Here is an 8,723-nt window from a genome sequence, read left to right as displayed (position 1 = left end):
AGTGGCAAGCCTTGTTTCCACAGTGCCTAGGCCGGCCACTTAAGCTTCCTTTTCTATTTGATTTTTTCAATTTTAAATGTCAATTAATTCAATCATAGCCCTGGGTGGTCTTCTATAAATAGAAGGCAAAGGCTTCAGCTTTCAAAAACAACTGATTCACAACATTATTCTGATAGAATTTTCTCTCTGAAAATTCTCTCTGAGCCGCCACCCTCTCTCTCTCTATTCCTTCACTGTTTCGAAATCTATAAGTGTTAGTGTGTCATGTTGAGCCACGTGAGGGTCAGATGCATTTACTCTCTACATCATCTGTTTTGTGCGGGCCATCATACTTCTCTTGGACAGGTATTGGTGTGCATGCCGTGCAATAGTCATGGTAGGAATGGCAATCGGAATGTCGAAGGCACCAGAGCTTGGAGGGCCTACAGGAAGTGTGTCAGCAACACCAGGTCGGACGATATAAGTCCAGTTGGACGAAAGATAATGTCTCCAACCCTTCCTAAGCTCCCAAACAAATCGACCGTAGCCTTCTCCTGCGATCTGCTCTGAGTAAAAGTGATGTTGCACTTCGTGTTTTGGAGTAGGAGAACGTTCACTACTCACTTCCCAATCTTCAAAACTTGAGTTAGAAAGTCCATCAATCGAAGAGGACGGACAAGCACAAAGACAAGGTTGGTCCTCTTACAAAAGCTGGAGCAGATCCTTGTCGATACGGTGTTTGCCTCCCCAAAACTCACCAGGGTTCATCTACAAAAGACAATACACGAGATCACTATTTTGCCGGAATATTGAACAAACACAGGCAAATATACCGACTAGGTCTACTCGATGGATTAAGAAGATGAAGAACGCGTAAAAATTAGGTTCATAACCCAAGAGTTTTAAATTTTTTGGTGAAGGGTTAATTTTCACGAAGCTTTGAAGTAGCAAGGTACATTGCGAGATTAAATCCAGAATGTCATAAACAATGAAAGCATATGGTCTACTACAGTAAAAATTATAAAGTATTGAGCCTAGATTCTCTATATATCTCCTTCAAAAAGTCAAGAATAATTGCATTTTCTACAATGGAAACCCAGAAAATTGAAGATACAAAATTAAAGGAGAGAAAGATGAGGAACTTACTCACTGTTTGAAGCTTTAGTGCTGTTCAGATTGAGCTATTCGAATCCCTCTGCTAGAATCCCATGAAAAATTCGAGAGGGAAATTGTTTTTTGCTCTGAAGTTGCTTAGTGAGAAAAGTGGTAAAAGTAATTTATGAAAATTTTCAACCGTATTTATAACCCAGCTTGTTAAAGGGCGTAGTCAATTCAAAACCTTAGACGCTTCGATTTTCCCCTAAAAAGTAAATATTGAGAAATTAAAAGGAATTAAGTGCAAAAGAAAGGCGTGTCTCAAGGTACGAATGAATTAGAGCATTAATTTACTTAAAATTGAAGGGGCAACTAGTCAGAATCACATCGAATCACAAACAGACTCATTCAACACGTGTCACCCATTCAAATGTAGAGTCAGCTCAGATGAAGTATACACGCAACTTCAAAAGCCCCATACAAACTTGGTGGGCAAATGTTATCCCATTTTTCGCACTATGACGTGGCATCACAAGCTGGTGAAACATGGACCTGGTTCCCCATTTTTTCTAGAGAGAGAGATGTTGCGAGCAGGCCACAACATACACCTGCACGAACGATGTCTTCCCAGCTGAGCAGTGGATAATCCAGGCAGTGCATCAATACTTAGCAATTCCAAAATTTGCATCGTGAAGCACAAAGGTAATCCCTATATTGTGATCAAATCACCAAGCTATAGCAAGCTGTCCAAATCCCACAATCTGTGTATTCTAAATATGTAATATATGTTCTTACAAATTATAGACATTGTAAGCAAAAGGGAAGCCTTCCCTAATGCATGTAGCCCTATAAATAGTGATCCATTCTCACTAGTAAAGGGGTCGAAAGAATTACTTTAAAGAGATCTAAGAGAGCATACTCAGAGATTTCATTGTAAGAGCTTTAAGAGAGGAAACACTGTGTTCTTTGCTCTTAAGTTAATACAAATCAAGGGGAGTAGGCTATTACCGAACTGAACGACGCCAAACCTCTTTAAAAAACCTTGTGTTATTTACTTATTTGCTTATATTATACGTAAACTGTATTTCTTATCGCTTATTATTAAGACTCTTTATCGTTGGCTAAAAGCGAGGTCAACAATTATACACATTTGTGACTTGATTAATAAAATAGATTCGAATCATCAGGCTACTAGACATGGTGGTGTGTCACTGGCCCGCTACAACTTCCAGTGAAAAGGGTTGAAACATATACTCTGACGATAAATACAAAACGAAAAGAATTCACAAAATAAAAATTCAATAAAGAGAACTGGAAAATAAGTTTGAAAATCTCTCTAACATAAATACATATAAAGCAAAAGAGAATCATTACACTAAATGTTTTGGTCTGCAACATCGCAGAAGGAACCATGAGAAAAGCAAAATTTGATGCTCTGTTTAGACCAGAGAGAAAGAGAGAGAGAGAGAGAGAGAGAGAGAGAGAGAGAGAGAGAGAGAGAGAGAGTGAGAGCGAGAGCGAGAGAGTTTCAGATGACGGAGAAAGAGAGCTACGTACCGGGAGAAAGAGAGAGGAAAGGTAGCTGTGGATGACATAATAGAGAAGAGCGCTGGATGACGCAATAGAAAGGGACGGTGGGCGGGTGGCAGTCTTTCAGAGCAAGGAAGAAGGGGACAACTTCTCGAGAGCGGTTGTCTACTAGGGTTTTGAAATGGGATAAGAAACGAAATGAAATACTTTTTGTAGAAATTGGGGTTTTTGTAAAATATAAACCCTTTTGCTTCAGTGGAGTACCGTGGCAAACGGTTTAACCTCTGTTTTCAACCAAAGCAAAAATGATTGACGTCACTTTTCCACCGACGCAAAATGTAAAAGACAATTTTAAAAATTTTTACTTTTTTCCTCGGTTCTTCTTTTAGCATTGGAGTATCAATTGACGATAATTTGTAATTTTTTATCTTCAATTATACTCTGAAGCATAAACTCTCCATTTTTTTGCATCGATCAACCATTTTGGTGAGACGCGTTGACCGATGGAAATTGAGCCTTTTGTAGTAGTGTCGACTAGGGGTCTCTTTAGTGTTTAAGCATTTAAATCTCTTCAAAGTTGTATCTCATATCACAGATTGATGGTTGGTTGACTGCATGTGTGATGGTTGTACATGTTGTAATGAGTCCTAACATTCACTTTTGTGAGGAAACCCAAATATTCGAATTTTCAAAAAATGATTTTTTTCCCTTTTCTAGTTTCTTATAAAAGAATATTAAAGCTTTATGTAATCATTTGATCCATTTTCATACTCAAAAATTTCTAACTTTTCCCTCAGATTCTTCAAAGAACTCAATGGAAAGCTTCGTACAATACCATCTGAGCGAATCAAGAAAGCTTTGAATCAGTTAGTAAGTCATTTATCCCTTGCTTTTAGATGATTGCAATTGAATGTATGCATTATTTCTGGATTCTTTGCTATAGACTCTTTCTTTTCTTGAATTGTTCTTGGCTAATTGTAAAATATTTATTCTAGGGTTTGGAATTTTAACCAATCTTTAATTATTATTTTTAATTATCTAATTTCGCCATGATTTTTATCTTAAATTATTCATTCCCACCCATTCATAATGTTCTACTAAATACCAGGTTCCAACTAAAGTTTTGAATTTCTAGGATTGAGAATTCCAATGCTAGGTGAAACCTTTTCTTTACATTCTTAATCTGGCTTGGTCGGGAGATAATATCTTTTATCCATTTGTTACAGGACAAACTCTTATCCTCTTTTCTCCCACCTTTTGTAGATGATCTTGGGATTTCTAGGGAGGCAAGCATCATATGCTCCGAATTTTATACAAAGATCATTCCCGTCTCCATGCCAACATAACTTTATCTAGTGATGATTATTGGAATTTCAACTTTGAAGACTTGCAAGTGAGCAGCAAATACACCCTTTCCCCGAGCTCGAGGTGCAAAGTCACTGGTATCCTAAACAGATACGTACGAAAGATATAGGTGTTTCATCTGGGAACTGAAGAAAGGTCACATGCATTATCTACCTTGGTACTAGACATACAAGGTCAATTTGAGTGTTTTTGACACTTTTCCCGAGGGCCATCCTGTTGGAAATTTATTTTACCAGGATCTTAGATCTACTCACAAGTATGTTGTTTAACACCCTAAATATGAACTTTCTAAAACGATGAAATAAACACATATAAAGTTTAGGAAACCTTACATTGGGTGCAGCGGAATAATATGACTCCTTCCGTTCAGATATCTGGCCCTTGATTCCTTTGTCTAGCAGAGCATTATCAATATCTGAACCTGGATCTCTTTCTCTGAATCTTTGATAATGAAACTCCTTCTTGCTGAAAGTCTTTCTTCACGATCTTCCTCACTATGATTGAGGTATCACTTGCTGTGTGTGGGCACTACTCATACACTACGAATTTAGAAATCTCAATGAGGAAGAGAAAGAGAGTGGATTCGGCCAAAGATAGGGAGAGAGAAGGCTCAGGTTTTTCTGATTCAGAAAGTGTCAGAAAAAAAGTGTAATTTTCCTGAAGCCTTCACTATCTATTTATAGCATTCCACTAGGGTTAGGTTTGAATTATTTGGCATTAAAATAATGAAAATATCAGAGGTAAATTCCTATAAAAGTCACCGGCCCTATACTAGTGGATTTGGGCCTCACTTTTTGCAATTTTGCAATTTTATCTTTTCTGCATCTGATTTTCTCAAAAATGCCAATTTTCTAATTCAACCATTTAAATGCCAATTCTAACTATTTAATAACTATAAATAATTATTAAATAATATTGTCATTTATCATATTTATTAATTGAACCATACAAAGTATCATAATTAACAAATATGCCCCTAAAACTCTTTCTTTACAATTTCGCCCTTACTTAGTGAAAAATTCACAAATAGACATAGTCTAATTTGAGAATTATAATTGATTAATCAAAACCAATTATATGAGTCTTACAAGTAATATTATCTCAACTAGTGCGGAGACCATGGGTCTATATAACCGAGCTTCCAATAAGTAGATCAAGAATTTAGCAATAAAATTCACTAACTTATTAAATCTTCGTTGAATCCACGCATAGAACTTAGAATTGCACTCTCAGTTATATAGAATGCTCTATATGTTCCACCATATAGACACATCATTAGTTATCCATTGTTATAATCCTAATTTGATCAATGATCCTCTATATGAATGATCTACACTGTAAAGGGATTAAATTACCGTTACACCCTACAATGTATTTATTCCTTAAAACACTCGACCCCATATAAATGATATTTCAGCTTACTTGAAATGAGTACTCCACCATTTATGTTCGTTTGGTCAAGCTCGAAGGAGATCATCCTTTTCTTACTATTCGCCAGATAGAAGCTATAGATTCTATGTTTATGCTAGCGCTCCCACTCAATTGCACTACCGTGTTCCCAAAATGTATGTATCACCCTGACCTAAAAGTAGGCTTAACTAACAAATCAAAAAACACGAATAGCCTTTCAAGATTGAGCCTAATCATATCAGCATTAAGATCATTTGATCTAGGATCAACTAGGAGATATTGACTTGAATAGATATTACGGTAAGTTTAACAAATCTAAGTCAAAGTTCAATATCGGTCCCTTCCGATGCATACTCCATGCATCCAACCTGAGCTTTACTTTGACCAATGCTCTGGAAAGAACATAGCACTTCTCCAAATGCAAGTAAACTCTGTTGTAGATTATCATATCAGTAAAACCCTATGTCTGATAAATCTAGGAAACTTTAATCACATAGTCATGTTTACTTCCCAACGTCTTGACGGCACAATAAACAGGATCAAGTATGTGAAAAGGGTTTCACATGAATTCATACATTATATACATATAATCATGAAATAAATCATGTGAACCATGCAACATAAAATGTTATTTCTGATCTATATTAATAAGTAAATCTGATTATATTGAAATGAGTTTTATTTAGGGCATAAAACCCAACACATCCAACCTAAACTACCAAGGGAAACCCTACTTGAGAGTTTCTAGTGACTGTTAAGAGGCACACCACTAACAAAATTCCATCCAGGCATAAAATGATGGCACGAACAAAGAACACTACTAGAAAGCCTTCATCCTTTGACCCCCTTATTGCTCAATTGTATATTGCGGCCAGAGCAGAACAAGCATGACCTACGGTCAAGGAAAAGGAGATTATTAGTGGAGATGTTGAACTTGAGGAAGTTAAGTACCAGTACAAGGTATGTCCTACTACTCCTCTTATGGCTGAGGGTGAAGGGGTAGAAGAAGAGGGGGCTGCTCGGGTACTTCCCTTTGGTGGCTTAAATGAGAAGGGAAAACTGTCTCTGAGGCGGGAGAAGTCTTGAAATCTGGGAAGGACTACATAGAGGAGGAGTATACCGAGGCTCGCCTCATTAAAAGAAAGGGTCTGACGTGAGTTTGATGGGTTTCTCCACCAACCGTTCTAGCTTTCAAGACATTGTCCAATCTCTTTGAGCAAGGCCTCCTTGGGCAATTCGAATGCTTCCTTCCCTCTCCTGAGCAGTTGGCAACGGACCCCGAAGAGGGTTACTAAGCGTGGTCAGGTCCAAAGAGGGTGTAATGTCTCCATTCCATCAGTTTGATCCAACTCACTCCTATGGGCATTAAATACTTGTCCACCCTTTTGTGTTGTACCCAAATAAGTAATTTTCCTTTTGGTTTTCTTTCACATGCTTTAACTGTGCTGGCTTTAATTTTACTTTATTGTGTAGATCAATTTGAAGATGGCATACACATACTCCCGAGCTGAGTATGGGACTCTGAAAACTACCACCACCAACAAGAACTTGAAAAAGGAGGTGGAGGAAGCTATGAAGGAGGTTGAGCAGAAAAGCATTCAATTGTGTTAGGTTGACAAAAAGGTTCTAGCTACCAACAAACTCGTTGTAAACTAGAGAAAGGATATTAATGTTATGCCGCCACTGCTCAGCTCAAGGTGGACAATGAGGGTCTAGCTAAGGATTTAAACACTCCTAAGGACAAGAGAGAAAACCTTTGCATCCTTCTTTCCAGTTAGAACAAGGAGAAGAATGTTCTGCATGAGACTCTTGACTCCAAGAAGACAGACTATGGTGCCTAGCAGGTACTTAAGAAGGAGGTGGAAAACTTGGAGACGGCTGTCGTAGACATCTTCTATGGATTTTGGAAGACTAACCCAGAGGAAGATTACATCAACGAAAACATGGAGGCATATCTTAGTTTCTATGAAGCCTAACAAGCCAAGGAAGAGGTCGAGGCAGCCAACACCAATCCTCTGATCAACAAAGACAATGAAACCCCAACTGTTGACGACACATATGACTCGTACAAAGAACTAGGAACTCCATCCGTATGAATTTTCTTTTTCTTTTTTATATTAGTTCGGCCTATGGGCCTTTTTAATACAATACAGTCGAATAAGGGGCTTTTAAACTTGGATAATTTTTCATTTTGTTTCAAGACAATAGGCTGGCCAGGTAGCTTTTAATCCCAGATTTATCATGCTTTTTTATTATTTCAAATGAATGTTTTAACTTATGTTTAAATAGTTGCACATCTCATTATGTTTTTTTTAACTTGTTACTTACCTATTCTTTTTATGGGTATTGTTTCTCCCCCATGTGACTGAGCAGACTTACGACTCTTGGTCACTTGTATTTCGTAAGTTCAATTTTTGTTTGTCTGGCTACTAGGTTTAGGAAAACTTTTTGTACACATTTTCAATGGTAATTACATAACTTGCTATAAAAAGAAATAAAATAGACATAATTAGAATGATAATTAATATCTTTATTCATTTATTGGTCCAGATATGTTGTTACCGTAGTAATGTACATTTATTGAATTATAAAATCTTTTACATGATCTAACTGCTATTTAGCTAATTAAAACATAAAACATAAAACAATTGAATGATATAATCCATCCAAGAGACATTGCTCATGACAAATGATTTTTGAAAATACTGTAATTTAGGAGTGGTCATCTAACTTGAGTACCACTTGTTTTTCCAAACCTTTGAGTGAGCCCACTAAGAAGGCCACCTAGTCAAAAGTGGGTGTTCTAGCATCATGTACTTTGTGAGGCTCATCAAACCTTGTACACTGATTGGCAGTATTTCCTCAAATATTCCCCAATCAAATACCTCGGTACTAGAACTCGTTCCATGTTTTTGTCATACCGACCACATTTATATGCTCCAGAATTTGTGACATCTGTTACTTGATATGGCCCTCCCCAGTTAGGTCCAAGCACACCAGTTGAACTGTCTTTTATGTTTAAGGACACTCTTTGAAGGACCATATCTCACACAAAGAACTTTCTTGCCCTATCTTACTTGTTGAAGTGTCGAGCTACTTTTTGCTGAATAGTCACTAGCTTTAGGTTTGCAGAAGCTCCTTTTTCTTCAATTTCATCAAGTGATTCTTCTAGGGGGGCGTGATTGTTTTCTTGATCGTAAGTTAGTCTTCTTTGGGGTGGGGGTTAAAACTCCATGGGCAACATTGCCTCATAACAATAAGCCATGGAAAATGGTGGCTTCCCAGTTGTCATCCTTTCTGTTGTTCTGTACAACCACAATACTTCTTATAGTTCCTTTGACGAA

Source organism: Cannabis sativa, chromosome 7 (assembly GCF_029168945.1).
Source record: "Cannabis sativa cultivar Pink pepper isolate KNU-18-1 chromosome 7, ASM2916894v1, whole genome shotgun sequence".
In the NCBI taxonomy this organism is placed as follows: domain Eukaryota; kingdom Viridiplantae; phylum Streptophyta; class Magnoliopsida; order Rosales; family Cannabaceae; genus Cannabis; species Cannabis sativa.
Note: the sequence above shows the minus strand (reverse complement) of the source record.